Raw genomic sequence first — 19,520 nt, 5'->3', positions numbered from 1 at the left:
ACTTTATCGGGGGCGCGTTGTCAGATGATGCCTTTCGATCTCAGTCCCCACTCCTGTATCGGGTCGATGATGGAGTCGTTATCGAACGACCATGATTGATAAAACCGTGACTTAGCGATTATATTCATCGATCAAGGTCATAACAATGAAGCAATGCAGGCGCAGAATACAACTATTCGAACTGATCGGCTATCCGTATTGCATACACAAATCAAATGAAGGCGCACGGGGTCAATAATTGAATTGTTATCGAACGACCTTGATCGATACAGCCGTATCTTAGCAATTATATTTATCCTTCAAAGTCATTCGATAACGATAGGAAAATCTAGGCGCAGAATGCAACTATTCGAACTGAACGGCTATCCGTGTTGTATACGCAAATGAATGACGGCGCTCAGCGGGCTGATGATTGAAACTGCTAACCGCGCATCGATTGTGACATCGTTATCTGATCTGATTCTGATCGATACATTCCTATCGTAGCAATGCTATTTACCAAAGAAGGTCATTCGATGATTATACTACTATCCAGGCGCACAATACAACTATTCGAACTCGACGGCTATCCGTATTGCATACGCAAATAAATGAAGGCGACCGTGGGCCGATGGTTGAATCTGCTGACTGCGGGTCGATTTTTGAATTATCGAATGGTTCTGATCGATACGTTTCTATCTTAGCAATGCTATTTATCGATTAAGGACAATCGATAACGATCAAATAATTGAATTGCGAACAAAATAGTCTGACAATTTGAAGACAAATGTTACCGATTTGCGCGGTAAAGTCGTTATTTATTGAAGGAAATATGGCAACGCCTGAAGGCTCATACGGCGTTCTTTTTTAGCATCGCAGAGAAGTCGTGTTGCCTGCGAGGATTATTTTGCGAGTAAACAATCCCTTCTTCTCCAACTCCGGTTGTTTCGTACTTGAAGAATGAAAAGGAACGTTTCGGAAAACTTCTGAAGGAATGGGAACCTTGAGTCTAGTCTCGTTGAATCGAATTCACGTCAAACTGCGCGAGGAGAAGTATTTCCTGGACTTTCAGTGGTCTTTATTCCTTGCAGTCCTTCAAAGTTTTTTAATAAAAGCACCGCGATTAACGTTGTGCGTGGAAATCTTCCCGCGGTGCTCAACGACACATGCACAAGGTTACAACGGGACGAACTTGAAAACTTCGAGATTTCGGAGAAAGCTTGGAAAGTGGAATACTTAGTTGAAAAAATCCTTTGATATGCCCGAGAAACGTTACGTTACGATACCACCGGTCCGCAATAAAAAGGTGCAGAGAGTTCTTCGAAGCAATAATAATCGCCATCTTATCGCTCAAAATGTCTTGATTGTTGGAAAATCCCTTTACTTCGCAATAAAGTTAAGCTAAGAAAAAATTTGAGGTGTGCGATGGGCCGGTTTCAAAAATTAACGTTTTTCACCGTACATCTTCTCTTGTTTTTAGATCATGCATTAAAAAAAAGAGAATGAAAAAAATATATAAATGAAGTGATGAAATAGGCAAAATAGAGAGAAAGATGAGAAAATAGATGAAAAGATAAAAAGAGAGAGAAGAGGGAGAAAGAAAAGACATTGGAAATGAGGAAATCTTTTTATTAGGTATAACATCTCAGGGAGGCTTTAAGGGCATTCGCGTCATGATACGTTTAATTTTAGTCGAAGAAAAAGCAGTAAACTAGAAAAAAAAAACGAAAAAAGAAAGAAAGAGAGGAATGAGACAAAACTGTGAAAAAAAGGGGGAAATGAGCAACGAGAGAAAACGGAGGATAACAGAAAGAAGAAGGAAAGGGGGAAACAAGAAAAAAGAAGAAAACATAAGAAAATTCAGAAGAGAGGAAAAACGGCAAAATAAAAAAACGAAAAAAAAACACCATTTTTAGTCAGAACTTTCATTACACACCAACGGATTTCCTCACTCCGTACTCGGCCATTTTCCACACCCTCTTGTCCAGCGACACGAAATCGGCGGATCTCCCAAAGAAGAAGTTATACCCCCTCAATAACACCCCCCTTCTACACCCCCTCGCTACAAATTGGAAAACGAAAGCCGGCGGCAATATCTGTTATCACCGATGGACTGGTAAAAAGAGGGTCCGAGGGCGCGGGGATGGGAGGGGGAAGGGGGAGGGGGGAAGGGGGGGGAAGGGGAGGAGCGTGTGGTAGAAAGCTCTCACTCCCCTTCTCGGAGGCTCGAAAAATAATGAAGTCTTATCAGGACGATCGATAGTGGTTATCCGATAGCGATACTCGCCCCAAAACTCGAGTTTTCCGACGACAAACAGAAGATGGTCCTCTTTTATGTCTCCTCGTCATCTTCGGGTGGTTTTTTGTTTTATTTTTCCTCCGAACGCGGAAGATGTTCCCACGCCCGCCCCTTCCTCACTTATCACCGTTGCCCCTGTGACAAAAAAGCGTATTTTTTTCCGCACGTGAGTCCTATTGTCGATATAAGCACGTGCATTCTGGGGCTCACGTAAACATGGAGATAAGTCTTTCTTTACGTTCGAGGGGCGACGTTATCTCTTCTTTCGGAACTACGGCTGAAGATTAACCTTAAGGTGATTCGATGGACGCCATATTTTGTGTCAGAACGGCATGCGATATATCGCAGCAATTGGTTCCATTTTTTCGGCTACTCGTCATTTGTCTCCAATTTTGAGGTCGCAATTCTGTTGTCAGGAGACTAAAGAAATTGGTAAATGAGTGCTTTAGTCTCCTGACAACAGAATTGCGATCTCAAAATTGGAGACAAATGCCGAGTGGCTGAAAAAATGAGACCAATTGATGCGATATATCGCATGCCGTTCTGACACAAAATATGGCGTCCATCGAATCACCTTAAACTGCGTTTTTCTAAGTTTCCAAATTACTATATTGCGTTATTTTTTTAGTTTATGTGCGCATCGTGTAAATACGGCATCGACGGAGCTTGTGACCTCTCGAAGGGCAGCACGGGGCGTAGATAAGCAGCTGAGTTCGGAAGACTGCTCATTATGATAAGGAAAATCTAAAAAAAATGCTCAGAAGAGGGATTAAATCTGGAGTCGGCTAGGTTTCTCTATGATAAGACTGCAGTTAAAAGAAAAAAAACCACGTTTAAGATAATTCGTCACTCCTTTGACGTACGAGCGTATCTAATTTCCACGCGAACCCTGTTTTACGTATAAATTTATGCGTTCTGGGGCTCATGCAGTGATCGAGATACGCTCTTCAGTCAGAGGAGGGACGAATTATGACGAATACATCTTTAACCAATTAAGACTGAAACGTTTTCTGTTTTTAGATCAATTTTAGAGACATTTCCGTATTCGGGCCTCTTGAGGACTTGGATATTTTCGGCTTTTGACTGCTTTAAGACTCAGAAACTCGTCTATCACGTCTATCCGAATTGTACAAAGCTACGTCATCCAAGATTCCCGAAATGCAAACGCCTCCTTTTGTATCTCTTTGGTTAAAACTGTACTTTTCTGACGTCACTGCACCGACACAACGAAATCGAAACCCACCAACTTTCGATGCGCCTATAGTTGGCTCGGCTGCAGGCTCCGATGAAACGAAAGCCATGCAACCGAGAACAGAAAAAAAAGAGGACGAAGAGTGAAGAGAGAGTCAAACAAAAACGACGGTTACTGTTGCTGAATGTGGGCGCAGTCCGTTAATTACGATGCTCATTAAATTGATGTCACCGAGCCGTTCCGTCAATTCAGTTAAGTTGGAATCACAGTAACAGCATGAGTAGGAGGCGCACGGAATTGCTTGGTTCCTGCGCGCAACACAAGAGTTGAGATCCAAGTCCTTCACAAGAGGACGGGTCGCAACATTTTCTTTTCCGAATAATTTTTTCTTGTCCTCACTGGAAAAAAAAAAAAAAAAAAACACATTGGATCTAGATTCCAGACTCTTGAAAACATTGACAAGAAAAAGGACTCTTGATTCAATCAGATTTAAGCTTAAATCAAAAGGAAATCCGCTCAAATTAAGAGGCTAGGTTCTTGATTTAAGGTTAAATCTGATTGAATTAAGAGTATTTTTCCTTGTCGATGTTTTTAAGAGTCTGGACTCTAGATCCAATGTATTTTTTTTTCCAGTGCTTATGATTTTTTGATGTCCTGAAAGATAAAAGTTACATGTAACGCATAACGCCTGAGGCGCGATACAGGGTGTCTACTAAAACAGGCTGGTCAAAAAAAAGTACGTTCACGGTACTTTTTCGGTACATTCTCGAGAAATTCAGTCAGAAAAACTCCGTACTTTTTCCGTACCTCCATTTGACGAAATTCGAAAAATTTCAAAATTTTGGCATTGCGACAAAAATGGCAAAAAATATGAAAATTCCGGAACTTTTTGCGGAACTTCCGCACTTTTTCAGTACTTACTTCCGGACCGCCCTTAAAAAATCAGTACTATTTTCGGACTTTCCATACTTGTCGACGCACCCTGGCAAAGCATTTAGGGGGCGTACCGCCCAGTTAACACAAAAAGTTGTTACTTTTTCATACTGTATCCACTCTAATCAGTGGCGTGGCGTGCTTTGCGATCTATCGATATTTCACCATTGAAAGCTGTGGTAAATAATCGATTATTAAGGTGTTCGCTGCGAACACCCTGTTCATCGATACATTTCCATAGATTCAAGTGACCGATCAATCGATATATCGCAAACTACGCCACGCCACTGACTCTAATTACATCAAGATAAACGAGGACAAGGGCGGGGCCGATACTCGAAAGGATGTTTTAATCGAAATCCACTTCAAAAGAACAAACATTGGTGGATCAATCGAGGGGGAGGAGCGACACGAATACGGCAGTTGCGAGGCGTGAATGGTCGCCTACGGATATTTCCCCATTTAAAGCTATGGTAAAGAATCGATTATTGAGGTGCACCCTGTTTATCGATCCTTTTCCATAGGTTTAAATGACAGATGAATCGATATATCGCAAAGCACGCCACGCCACTGGTGAACGGGGCTCCGATCGAGTCCGGATAAAAATCCTAATCGGAGTCACGTGCGCAGATAAAAAGCGATGCCGGGAGCTTCGGAGAGGGAAAGGGTTGAAACTACGCTTCCGTGCTAAGGAAGAACGCCGTCGGAACATCCGAGAGTTGCCAAATTTCCCTTGCTAAAACGTGTATTTTTGACAAAATTCATGCATATTTTCCCCAAAAATTTTCAGATATTCTAGATTAAATCGCGTACAAAATTGTCTGAAAATTTTGAAGAGAAAAAATCACAATTCTCTCAGTAACACTGGTAAAAAAAACCTCTTGGTTCAAGAGTGCAGTTTCTTGTCGCCGGATTTAAGGGTCTGGACTCTTGTTTCAATGCAAAATCCGCTTGAATCAATGCAAAATCCGCTTGAAACAATGCAAAATCCGCTTGAAACAAGAGTTCAAGACTCTTAAATCCGGCGACAAGAAACTGCACTCTTAAGTCAATGCAATGCGGAATTGGTCCAAGAGGTTTTTTTTACCAGTGAACTTCGGTTTTTATCGACGCAAATTTGGCAACGTTTGAAGGCTCATACTGTGTTTTTCCAAAGCACGGCATTATGGGGCGGTAGACGGAGGGGTGGTGATGGGGTGGAGGGGTGAAGGGAGGGCACCGTCTGAAATACCGACGAAATGAAAGGAATGAGCTCCGTACCAGCTCCGTGCCGGGACGACGACGGTTTGTGACGTCGACCGTCGCGTCTCGTTTTCGCGCTTGCAAACTTCCGAAGTCGAGGGGGCATGGTTGCCATTAAGGGACTGAAAAATTATCACTATCCCCATTTAAACTCGTGTAAAATATCCAAAGATCGCACAATCTGGCGACCTTGCGAGGGGGGGGGCTGTTGAAAATAGAGTAACTTTATGGGAAGAGAACGGACACGTCGATAATTTTGGAAGTTAGGTCGCGGAGCTCTTGGGGCCCGAGAGGGCAACTTGTCTATGACTATGAGCACGAATTCGTCGAGAAAAAAAACACGGTTATTCTACGGTTACGACGGTGGTAGAACCAGGCCCGCCACATCCCATCTCGGGCCCTGGTACCAATTTTCTGGCCCGGGCCCCTAGCACAGGGGGGGGGGGGGGGGGGTCCGGGGGGCCTCCCCCGGAAAATTTCTGAAATTTTAAATCTATTTGGACGCATTATGAAGCTCTTATGATGGAGATTTTCCATCAATTTCTGCAGAATAATAATTACGCCTTTTTGTTTACTTTCAACACCAAAAACTTTCGAATTGCTGCATTCAAAACATCTATAAATTTTTTTTGAGGGGGCAGATGATAATTTTCAATTCTATGGGGAGCCGGGCCCCCCTGGACTCCCCTTTCGCACGTCTATGGCAAGGGAGTTAAGCCATTGAAGTCGAGGATGCCCAGAAAGGAGCCTCTTAGCATCCGACAACGGAAGAAAATGAAACACAGTTACTAAAAATATCATTCTACATATACTCAAAATCTTGAAAATTTCAAAAAAAGTAAGAAAAATTTTATAGTGCCCTAGCGTGTTTTTGAAACTTTATTCACCTTTTGCGGAATTTTTAGGGTAATTTTTTCACTTTTCCCTACGAGACAAGGGTTACACATGAATTCGTAGTGGTTTGCCACCTGCGTCACGGGCCCCTCCAGGGCCCGGGCCCCGGTACCAGGGACCCAGTATCCCCCCCCTTGTGGCGGGCCTGGGTAGAACCGTGGACTATGGTAAGATTATTGATGATTTAGACTATAGAAATTATTTGATTAATAGCATGACCATGCTCACAATATGCAGTACAGTGCAGTAAACAGAGGAGGTAAGTAATGACTAACTAACGGCAACCTGCGAGATACCCTATACACTGGAAAAAAAAACACATTGGATCTAGAGTCCAGACTCTTGAAAACATTGACAAGAAAAAGGACTCTTGATTCAATCAGATTTAAGCTTAAATCAAAAGGAAATTGCTCAAATTAAGAGGCTTGGTTCTTGTAGCTTAATTCTGATTGAATCGAGAGTATTTTTTTTCTTGTCGGTGTTTTTAAGAGTCTGGACTCTAGATCCAATGTGGTTTTTTTTTTTTTTTTCTTTTCTTTTTCTTTTTTTTCCAGTGTAGTTAGTCCAACATTAGTCTACAAGAACCATCCATTTCAACCAATAGTTCCGCTCCATATGTCCTTGTCCGATCCTACGCCTTCTCTTTCTATCGCTTGGTATGTCAATTTCAATTATTTAAGGGAGAGAATTTCAAGCTTTTTCAGCGAGATTTTCTAATTTTCCTCGTTTTCAATGACTTTTCAATCGCTCGTCACCCTCCTACAAAAATCTCGCCCCATCTCTTGTGCACGAAGACCCATTCAAAGCCCAGCTTCACGTCATGACGCCACGAATACTTTCGACTGATAAGATTAGCGATGACGCGCAAGTTGATACGGCGCAGCGATGCGTTCCGCGACAGGCTAGAAGTTGCCCCCGGAAAATCGACTTTTAAGGTCGGTCCGTTTGAGCGAAAATTTTACGAGAGCGATCTCGCTCTCTTCTGATTTAAGTCGCGGAAAATGGATTAGGCTCACAATGGATTATACGAAACGTTCGAGGACTTGGCGTTTTTTGATCGGACGTGTGATCCGACCTCAAAATCGGCGCCGTATCGTTCCAGTGGCGTGACGTGCTATGCGATATATCGATTGTTATGCCTTTTAAACCTATGGAAAAGGATCGATAAACAGGGCGTTCGCAGCGAGCACCTAAATAATCGATTCTTTACCATAGGTTTAAAAGGCATAACAATCGATAAATCGCAATTCACACCACGCCACTGTATCGTTCGAGGTTCTAGATTTTTTTGATGAAATCGAACATTGCCTCTCATCAGAATTCCGCGTGAAGCTTAGAACTAAAGTTTACAAGAGATTCATCTACTTTCTTAAAGAGAGGGCTCGATTTCAATCGCAATATAACGGTGGCACTTCAAAGGCTACGAAAGAATGCAGCCGAAAATAGGAAAGATCTCATTTTAGTTTTAACTTCTTTCTCTAATCTGGACGACACCTCAGAACTCACAAGCAACAAACAGCGGAACATTGCGAGTGCACGCCTACTGTCATCGCGCCTTCAATTTGGCAGCTGCAACACGGACATCCATCAAGTACGAATAGTTGTATCTCTGCGCCGTGCCGTCATCACAGCGCTTCCTCTCCCTTGCTCCATTTTTATCTCGTGTTGGTTCCGTTTGTTTCTCGGAGTGGTGTTTCAAATGCTACTTGAGTAACGCAGCAGAAGATAGAAGAGACGTAATCAGGACTCGTTTTCTAACGTCTCTCCCGAATCTGAGCGATATCTCACCGGCAACAGAGAGTGGAGCATCGCGAGTACCCTCCTCGTGTCATCGCGCCTTCAATTTTGCAGACGCAACACGGACATCCATCAAGTACGAATAGTTGTATCTCTGCGCCGTCATCACCGCGCTTCCTTTCATTCGCTCTATTAAATGCTTGCTTGTCTCTCTACAAAAAATGAAATAGGAGCAGACATTTTGAAACCAGGATTGCCACAGAATTTAGAAAATGAAATTTCCTGACATTGCCCTGATTTCCCTGACACATTTCGGTGAAATCACTTGACAATTGAAGATATGACAGATGGTAAAATAGACATGATTGAAAATAGTTTTCAGGCAAAATTTGTTGTTCGAAACGTCAAAACCACTCGAGATAGCAAATGAAGTTGATTTGACGACTTTTCCGCCGTGCCGTCATCATAGCGCTTCCTCTCCTCTACCCACTTTACCGTGGAACTCCCACGGCAAAATTTTCACGGCATAAGGAGACGAATAATTCAGAAAACGCCGAACAAAAGCCCCTTTGATTTGCGCACGGCGAGGATCATTTCGGGCGAGCCCGAATGCGCCGCGATAAATTAGCGATGATTGATCAGATAAAGAGCCAGGAGCGCTCGTGAAAAGGGATCAGGAGTTTTTTAATAAGCGACGCTTTGCGCGCGCCGCAACCCCCGCCCCCCGCCCCGGGGACGAGTGAGACGCCGTCAGGGCTGAAAGGGATGCTGTGCTTGAGGGGATGCAGGGTACTTTTGTGCTGAAAACCTCCCCCCCCCCTCCTCCTACACCGGTCGAATGCGCCCTCGCGAGAACGACGAATTGACACGTTCCGAACACGATAATAAGCCCTATGAAACCTTCTTTTAAAGAAGGGAGTATGCTAATTTTCATGTTAGCATCCGATCGAATGATTCTGGACGCAGTTTACGGCTCTTGCGAAAACGGACATCGATAGCCGAAGTGAAAGTGCGGACCACTGCTATACTGAAATCATGCAAAAAATTATAGTTACAAAGGTAGTTTTCTTATTTAATTAATAGGTTATTGAAAGTAAACCCACGACTTCCTTCGATGATCAGTTTCTATTTAATTTTGCGGATCAGTAGACACCCTGGGGTTGAAAAGTTCCATTGTTGGCGTAACGTACTTGATGAAAGACCACGATTCTGCCGTGCTAAGGAAAAACGCCGTATGACATTCGAGAGTTGCCAAATTTCCTCCGATAAAATGTGTATTTTTAGGGAGACTTATGCATATTTTTCCTTGAAATCTTCAGGAACTTCAGGTGAAATTGCGAATAAAATAATCTGAAAGACTGAAAGAAAAATAATCATGAGTTTTCTCCAAAATGTGTCTTAAATCATAGGAAATTTGGCAACGCCTGAAGGTTCATACGGCGTTTTTCCATAGCACGGCAGCGGGCCGATTATTGAAACTGATGGACAAAGCGATAGACAAAGAAGACATAGGGATTATGGAGCGATCCTATTGGTTGACAAGGTTGGTTCTCATGGACTAAGAAAGAAAATGATCGACTAACTGTCGGGTCTTTAATAGGTTGCCGTTAGTTAGTCCATTACCTACCTCCTATGTCCATTGCCACCACCTGCTTCCACCAATAGGATCCCTCCAAATCCCTCCTGTCGTCTTTGTCTATAGCTTTAACTATAAGTTTCAATAATCGGCCCGCAGGAAAGACTATCCCGAGGTGCGAGAAAAGCGGACTTCCATCTGGAGCTCGCGCGAGTTCCTCGCTCACCGAGCACCGACGAAAGCTGCGAGTGATGGATGGTGAGTCAGCCGGATGCGACGCCGCCAGCACCACCGCAGCGTCTCGACGCTCGCACTTGCTCGAACCCGCGGTCGTCGAAGGGAGCAAGCCTGTTTCCGGGTGAGCCCTCTACCACGTAAGAACACACAGACTTCAGGGATCAGCTGAAGATTCGAGTTTTCGGTTTTAACGGTCGGCGGTTCGACCGGAAACGCCGAATCACAGACGATCAAATAGACTCATTCATCGGAGAGTAGAATACTGCAGTGCTGAGGAAAAACGCCGTATGAGCCTTCAGGCGTTGCCAAATTTCCTTTGATGAAACACGAATTTCCTCGTAAACTCGTGGATATTTTCCTTCCAATTATACAGGTAATTTTGTTCGCAATTTCGCCTAAAGTTCCTGAAAATTTCAAAGAAAAATAATCACAACTTTCCTCAAAAATAAACATTTTAGCGAAGAAAATTTGGCAACTCTCGAATGTTCATACGGCCTTCTTCCTTAACCGGTAGAACACGTTCGGAATGGGAAACGGTTGTTTGCTCATGCGTTAGCTATTGAAGGGTGTTTCCTTCTAAATCTTCATTTTTACATAAAAAATCCATACTTTTAAATTTTAATCTCTATCTAATAGTGAAGCTTCGTTGGCGATTGAAAGGTTTTTTTCTTCTAATTCTTCTTCTTAACTTGCAAAAAAGCACGATTTCAATCGCAATATAAGTAAGAGTGGCGCTTCAAAGGCTAGCAGTGTTCCAACCCCACGAGCGCCATGTCGCCAAATGCTCCTAAAAAATCGGCCATGGCCCCTAAAAAATGAAGGCCCTGCGCCAAACGTGGCCCCTAAAAAATTGTCGCAATCCTAAATTACGGTTTGATGATTTCAAGATTTTTGTCAGTCAGCCTGGACTGAACGCGCATAGCAAGCAGTTGCGCGCGGAACTTCGTCGCGGCAGCGGCTCGGCAGATCGAGAATCGTACTACTTATCGTATATACTATAGAATCGTTCTACTAATTTTCATAATAGGAAGTCAGAAAAAGTATTATTTAATTGAACAAACTTTAAGTAAACTAAAAGCTCCTTGTTTTAAATCGGAATATCATTCCTTTGGCCTTTCCCTTTCCCAAGTAATGGCTGCGAGTTGCAACTTGCAAGTCCTGTAACTGTATAACTTGCGTATAACTTTTCACTAAATGCGCCATGATATATAGGCAAAAATTCAATTTGGCCCCTAAAAAATCTTCAATGGCCCCTAAAAATTGAACTTGATGGGCCAAACGGCTCCTAAAACTTGGAGGTGAAGTTGAAACACTGTACGTAAGGGACACAGCCGAAAATAGGAGAGATGTACTTTTATTGTGTAGAACGAAGTTGCACTATCCTAGCAACATTGGAATGCTCTTGGTTCGTTTTTGCAAAACGCAATCCAATTGTTGGGATAATCCGATAATTTTGCGCAATTCAGCAAATGGAAGCGCTCCGACATGAGAACGGCTTAATCGAACACCTCCCGCATGAGTATGGAGGGCCCTTGAAAACCCGTCGGACTCGCGCAGAGTCGGAATCGTGCGAAAAAAAGGAGAGGAAACTGAAAAGAGTTGCGGGGCGTTACATTAATGACCCGCATTCGGCGTCTCGTAAATCGTCACTTATGTTGATTCCCCGGCTCCTTGATAACGCAGTCGAGCATCGAGTACGTCAAGTGCCCGGAGTACACGTAATCTCCTCGGAGGGCCCCGACATAATTGCCAGATCGTGCAATTTAATGAGGATATTTTACATGTGCTTTAATGGGGGAATGCGCTGATTTTCAGCACTATGCGGCAACTATGAGCTGTGATGTGTGTCACATGAACTTGAATTCTCGATTTGTCAAGAACGAGAATATCATCAATTTTTATCGGGGGATTGAAATAATCGCGAGTAAGTTAAATGGTAAATGGATGGCCAGAAAGACATAATTTGAAACAGCTTCAGGGAAAGCTTATTGCTCTGGACGTCAAACCCATTGAAGAAAGCGAATAAAGGTAAACTAACAATTTTTTCTTAACACTTTCAGCATTATCTCTGTCATTTCCAGTTTATTTCTGACATTTCTCGGTTTTCCCTGACTGTGACAACCCTGTAGATTGTATGGCATCCATAAATTGGCTAGGCTAATGAATTAAATTCTTTGATTGGAGAAGTGAATCTTTGAAGGCGTCGAGTTCCTTCCTCAGCACAACGACAAGCTGATGAGAAAACGGTTCTTCCGATTGTAATTAATTAAATTTTCCTGAATGAACTAAAGTTGATTCCTAAATACATAGTTTTTCCCTGAAATTTCCCGGTTTTCCCTGACTGTGACAACTCTGTAGATTGTATGACATCCATAAATTGGCTAGGATAATGAATGAAATTCAAATTTGATTGGAGAAGTGAATCTTTGATGCCCTGCCCTGGTTACACGCTCAAATTTCCGTCAAATTCCGATCAAAATGATGACCAAGATGGCGGTCGAGAGTTATCTAGATTGGTGAGTAAAATTAATTAAAACAGCGTGTTGATTAAAATAAGCATGAAATAAGCACGGCTGTGTGGAAATCAGATGAAGGATGAGCCCCACAGCTCCATCATCTACCATAAAATTTTTGCAGGCCGCAGAAATTTGATGGTAGATGGTGCGCACCAGTCACCATTTGATCGGAAATTGATGGAAATTTGAGCGTGTAACCAGCACATGAAGGTGTCGAGTTCCTTCCTCAGCACAACGACAAGCTGTTGAGAAAACGGTTCTATCGATTGTAATGAATTAAATTCTTCTGAATGAACTAAAGTTGATTCTCAAATACAAAAATAAAGAAGAGGAAAAGAAATACACTTAAGCCAATATGCACCGGTGCTCTCGCGTCTTACGGAAACCTTAGCGATGAAAGGTGGTAATTGATGACGCTATCAATTGCTCGTAAAAAAATGTCGAGCTGTAAGCCCGATCCATTGTGTTCCCCCTCGTCGGCATTACGGAAATGTCAATAACTTTTCGAATCGCAAGTCGACCGTAACGGTACATAAGTAAACTTAATTTGAAAGTGAAAAAAGTCGCGATGGAAATGGGGAGGGTTGTTGTGGTGGAAACGTCGCGTCGCCGGGTGCAGGGGCAGGGTGAGGTGCGGAGTAACCACGTTGTCAAGTGCCTGGATCTCGTCCAGTGGCGTGGCTGAATGAAATCACTGAAATCGCTGAAACAGCAAACTTCATCTTAGTTGGGTAAAAACGAGATCTATGAGAAAGCCGTAAGTGCCCAAAAAATGACGTAGTATCAGGCAAGACAGCAGTAAGTGACATTATTGCCAATAAAATAGTTCTTTTAAGTAAAGTGCCGCCCTCTTCTGCCGATTTCTAACCTGAAAATGTATTCGTTGTGTGTCGTTCCTTCTGACGTAAGGGCATTTCTTGATCTCCGCATGAGCCCCAGAAAGAATGGATTCATAGGTAAAACAGGGCTCAAGTGCAAAATCGAGATACGTCGCACAGTGGATCGAGGCAATATGAAAGGCCGGACAAAATTAGGAAACTTTGAATGCTTAAAACTCCGTCCATACAAAACTTTGAGGTTCTAAAAGCCGTTTCATTGGTTTCCTCGTGAAATTTCCTTCTACGGGCACCCCTTAAAATTTAAAAATCGACGGAGTTAATATTAAAAAATTGCAGTTTTAGTAAAAAATGTCACGTCCGACCTCACTGATCGACTCGATCCGCCCTATGTGCCGTCACGTCAGAGCGGCGACGAAAAGTCAAGGACGTCATGTCAGATACATAGATCGTAGCTCATAGGATAAAAAATAAACACTAGAAAAAAGAACACAAGCTTGTTTTTCCGCGGCAACCTCGGCGGCGAAAAGCCCCACCCTACACTCGAACAACTTTCTAATAATGCGGTGCTGAGGAGGAACGCCGTATGAATCTGTAAACGTTGCGAAATTTCCTTCGATAAAATATGCATTCACCGGGAAATCCGTGCAAGTACTAATTTTTCTGAGAATTTTGCAGGTAATTTTATTCGCGGTCAGATCGAAACTATCGAAAAACTTCAAGAGAAATTATTCATAAATTCAAAAAGTTGAGGAAAAATATTCACAATTTTTAGTAAATTTGGTTTTTCTTGAAGGAAATATGGCAACGTCTGAAGGCCCATACGACGTTTTTCCTTGGGAAACCAGAGGTCCCGACAGACGGATCCGCGAAAAAATTATTGACGACGTCGATTTGACAGCGAGGACGAGGTACACCGCGGTGAAAGAACCTCAAAGGGGGGGGGGGGGCTGGCTACGAGGGGAGGGGGAGAGGCGTGAGGTCAAAAATTGAGAGATGTTTATCTTGCTTCGCTCGTTCGCACCACTTGGCTCCTTATGCCTTATCTTAATTGCACTGTCCCTTCACCCTCGACGCATTTCCAGCTCTCCTCCCTCTTCCGGCCGATACATCGATGAGTTTGCTTTCCACCCTCGGCGCTTCGTTCAGATTTTCAGCCAGGTTGGCAAAATTTCAGGAAATTTAAAACGATGACATTTTTCTTGTAATATCTCAGGAAATTTCAGAAATGTACGTAATTTATAATTGAGAATTAGATGTCGAAGATCGAGGTTTCTTGTATGTAAGTGCGGTTTGCGTATCTAGGCCGTGACGAATACGTTTCAAAAATTTCTTAATTTCTTAAGTTTCACAGGCCCGTGAAATTTCCATTTTTTTCATGTCTTTCTTAAGTTTCATGCCAACTTGTTTTAACCTCGCTGAATGGAATTATTTTGACGCATATCAGTAGCTCAGAGGTGGTTCGAATAACTTTCAACGTTTTTTAGACTTTTTTCCTTATCGTAGACCCTAAACGACAACTTAAGTTAAAGGAAAATAAAGTTTTAATTGTTCCAAACCTTTCAGAACTCACTAGAACACATTATACTCATGCTTTTAATGAACATCGTTGTCGAGAGTTGAGTTCTCGTCAGAACTTCGTGTGGTCTACGGTAAGGACAAAAGCGATTAATTTTGTACCGCCCGTAGACCGAATTTCCTTGGGTAAATCACGAATTCTGGGCAAAATTTGTGAATATTTTTCTTCCAATTTTTCAGATAATTTTGTTCGCAATTTTACCGAAAAATATACGCGGTTTTCCTAAAAAAATAAAAATTGTATCGAAGGAAATTTGGTAACTCTCGAATGTTCATACGGCGTTTTTCGATAGCACGGCAGTCTTGCCGTGCTAAGGAAAAACGCCGTTTGAACATTCGAGAGTTGCCAAATTTCCTCCGATAAAATTTTTTATTTTTGTGGGAAGTTATGAATATTTTCCCTTGAAATTTTCAGGGGCTTTAGGTGAAATTGCGTACAAAATTATCTGAAAAATCGAAAGGAAAATTTTCATAAATTTATCAAGAAATTCGTGTTTTATCAAAGGAAATTTGGCAACGCCTGGAGGCTCATACGGCGTTTTTCCTTAGCACGGCAGAATAGTCGAATAACGAGGGCTCGAAAAACACGGGACGAAATTCGGGTCCGCGCGGGAGTCACGGGAACCCACGCACGCGCACTTCGCCGTTCCTCTGGCGTGAGAACGTATCTGCAATTTCTCGTGAGCCCTGTTCAACGTATGAACCTATACTTTCGGGGGCTCATCTGGAAATTGATTTATAGAGAAGCGAAAACGGGTCGGAGGGTCCGCTTCCGGTGCTAAACGAGGAATAATAATGGCACGAACGAAAAGCCCGGGGTATCGGGATACACGGCACGTAAACGCTCCTTTCCGCGCGCCCGCAGAAATAAGAACCGCGTACACGCGTACTCATGCCGTTGGGACTTACGCGGTTCCTGCTTCGTCGATGGGGCAGAGATCGACCCGATAAGAAGGTGTTGACTGCTCTCTGCTTCCGGTTCCGGGGCCCGGGACCGCCGGGTCGGAGCCGTGTCTTTACTGGCTAATTGAAAATGAAAACAAAAAAAGGGCGAAAACTGGCGTGTTGAGTAAAAACGCAGTATGAGTGTTTGAATGTTGTCCGATTTCCTCGCAGAAACAACTTGTTTTTGAGGAGGGTTAACGATAATATTTTTCATCGTTTGCAGCCAATTTGGATCAAATGGACCGCGTTAAACAGAAAGGAACCAAGCCACATCAGTTATTGCCATTTCATTTTTTTTACGAGAGAACGTCTGTGCAGATTCCTTTGAAACTTTAAAGGAATTTGCTTTGTATTGTGGAGAAAATTCACTGAAATTTGCACAAAAATCCGCACATAACCGTTTTCATGAGAAAAATTAAATTGCCCGATTAAATTTGGCAATAGCTGATGTGGCCTGGTTCCTTTCTGTTTAACGCGGTCCAAATTATAGGGATCATTATCTAGAATATTGAAAGAAAAATACTTAAAAATTATCCACGTAATGTTCCACGTAATACCTAACATCTTTTTGAAATTTACAAGAAAAAAAAGAGAAGAAAAAAAAAAAAAAAAAAAAAAAAAATCGCTCGCGTTGTGTAGTTTTGGATGCATGAGAGTCACTGGAAATTTTCGAACGCAATTTTCCAAGATTATTCTTGAGAACGCGAGGAAAACTCTCTCGTGACAGTGATGATCACACTGTGGAAAAAAACACACACATTGGATCTAGAGTCCAGACTCTTGAAAACATCGACAAGAAAAAGGACTCTTGCTTCAATCAGATTTCAGCTTAAATCAAAAGGAAATCCGCTCAAATTAAGAGGCTTGGTTCTTTTTTGATTTAAGCTTGAATCAGATTGAATCAAGAGTATTTTTTCTTGTCGATGTTTTCAAGAGTCTGGAATCTTCCAGTGCTGCAGTAACTCCTCAAAAAAATAAATCTGCAACGTCGAAAACCGAGGAATACAATTTCCTGTTCCACATCGACATCGACGTTCGTCAAATCGTCCAGCGCCTCGATTGTTGAATCGTTTATCGAATGAATTCGATCGATAACTCCCTATCTTCACAATGCTATATATCGATCAAGGTCATTCGATAACGATTCAACAATCGACCCGCTGGAGGAAAAAAAAACGATTTTACGATGTGGGAATAAGTGAGTAAAAACGCGGTTCGCTACGCATGAAAAACAACTTGCGAGCTGCGAGTCATAAAGACCATAGAGAAATTAGATAGGTTCCTTCGTGGAATTAGTTCCTTCGACGGGTCCGTTTTATGAGCGAGACAGATCCGAAAGGAGTTCAGGGCGAAGGCCGCCCTCATGTTTTCAGGTTCAATGTCTTCGAAGGATCGACGAGAGATGAAAATGTGCGTGGTTGTGTTCTTTTTTATCGTCGCTCGCCCGGCGAATGGTAATAAAATAAAATAAAAGGAGGGAAAAAAAAGAGATGCACTTATGCAGCTTAATTTAAGATGGACTCCACTTGAGCCAATAGGCTTCTAAACATGGAATGAATTGGAGTTTCACGCAACGTGTTTCCTTCGAAAAATTTCACGCGCACTGGAAAAAAAACACATTGGATCTAGAGTCCAGACTCTTAAAAACATCGACAAGAAAAAATACTCTTGATTCAATCAGATTTAAGCTTAAATCAAGAACCAAGCCTCTTAATTTGAGCGGACTTCCTTTTGATTTAAGCTTAAATCTGATTGAATCAAGAGTCCTTTTTCTTGTCAATGTTTTCAAGAGTCTGGACTCAAGATCCAACGTGTTTTTTTTCCGGTGCGGAAAACGAGACACGCACGACGGAATGTCTGACCATCATTAATATAAACTTCGAAGGATTCTGCCTTTTTCTATTTCACTCGAGGGGAAGTGTCCCCTCCCGGACTCTCTTCCCCACCCGGTGACTGACGCTGCGCTGTGCTGAACGGTTCAGCCTGAACCTTTCCCCTACTTCTGACCGTTCCCCACTCCTCTGTCAATCGAACCATATGCCACCGCTTACGTATTGTCGCTCGCGGCTCGCCACCCAGGTACCTAGCGGCCAGCGGTCAGTTGATGATAAATCTCGCTCATGCTCCTATGCAGCTACGCATTGATTACGCCAGCTAATTACTTTCTAATAATTAGAATTTCTTCGATAATAGTTTTCTTTATTTATTCGACTGTATTTTTTTCTCTGCTCTTCTGTGATTTCCTTGGTTCTCTACTGTGTTTTTCCTAAATCTCTGAGTCAGAAATCTGAAGCACTTCGGTATGCACCGAGTACTTCAGATGTGTGACCTGAAACCTTCGGGGTATACCGAACTACTTCAATTGTCTGACCCGAACTTCGGCAGATGGACCTTAACTTTTCGGATGCGTGATCCGAAAACTTCAGAGATCCATATGATCTCAGCTTCGGGTTCCATGCACAAATTTTTTTCTCCGTGTTTCCTTTTAGGGGACGCAACTAAAATTTCAGTAAATTTTTTTCAGAAAAGTAAAGAAAAAAAAAAAAAAAAAGTGGCTAACGATGATTCCTCACCTTCACGTGGTGTTGGCTGTTTTTACTAAGTGGGAACCGTCCATTTTAAGATATAGTCTATTTCTTGCCCTGCCAATATTATTCTACAAGTTAATTGTGGAGTGAGAATTTCATAATTTTTTCTATGAAATCTTCAAAATATAGTGATAAAAAATTTGCAACCACTACAAAATCGGCTCGCGAAGCGAGCCGAATGTCACTCGCGTAGCGAGTGACCGGGGGTCCAGGGGGCGTAGCCCCCGGCTAGGCGTGACGGGCGCGCGAAGCGCGCCCAGAACGGCTAGTATGGTCTAAATGTCACCAGATTGGTGAGGCCTTAGAGTAAGCTCCTTCCATATGTCACCAAGAGGCTGTTAAAGGGCCTCAATCGCCTTTATTCGTAATTGTATAGTTGTAGCTTGTGAAGATATTACTGTTCTTCAATTAAGAATACGCCATTCATGTGTTTATACTTGCCGATATATAAATCAAATTGAGAACACCGAAAAAATGGGATTTTTGAATACCTATACAATGGCACATTGCGAAGTGTAGTTCGAAGACCATTGCAGCATTAAAAATGATTTTGCTCCATTTACCTGCAACAAAGAGATAAAAAACGGTATTAGTTTAGAGAAATGGTATGGATAAAACATTATGTCAGAGAAAAATGCTTGGAAATAAATTCCCATCAATCCAAAGACTGAAATTAAATTTATATTGAATCTACCGTTCTTGTATTATTATGAGGAGACAGCAAATTTTCCGTGCTTTCGATTTCTGGGAAAGCTCGGATATGAATATATGACCCTCAGCAGGGTGTATAAGTATAAAATGCAGTGGCTCAACCCAAGGCACGGCAACGGCCGAGTCCGAGAACCTCATATTTTTCCCTGAGCGTTGACCTTGGGTCAGGAACAGTTGTACGACACCTCGGCGACACCGGTCCGCGTCGGTGCCGGGCCGGCGCCCGCCGACGCCCCGCGCGGGGCGTCGCGGCGCCC

The 19,520-nt window shown here is 42.7% G+C and overlaps 1 protein-coding gene across 1 annotated transcript in view; it reads right to left on the bottom strand.

The window, feature by feature from the left end:
* jing (AE binding protein 2 jing) overlaps window positions 1–19,520 on the bottom strand; it is a 289,022-nt gene that overhangs the window by 177,682 nt on the left and 91,820 nt on the right. The gene's annotated exons all lie outside the window — the stretch shown is intronic.

The sequence above is a fragment of the Bemisia tabaci genome, chromosome 9, assembly GCF_918797505.1.
Source record: "Bemisia tabaci chromosome 9, PGI_BMITA_v3".
Classification (NCBI taxonomy): Eukaryota; Metazoa; Arthropoda; class Insecta; order Hemiptera; family Aleyrodidae; genus Bemisia; species Bemisia tabaci.
This window is presented reverse-complemented; position numbering and strand designations above follow the sequence as displayed.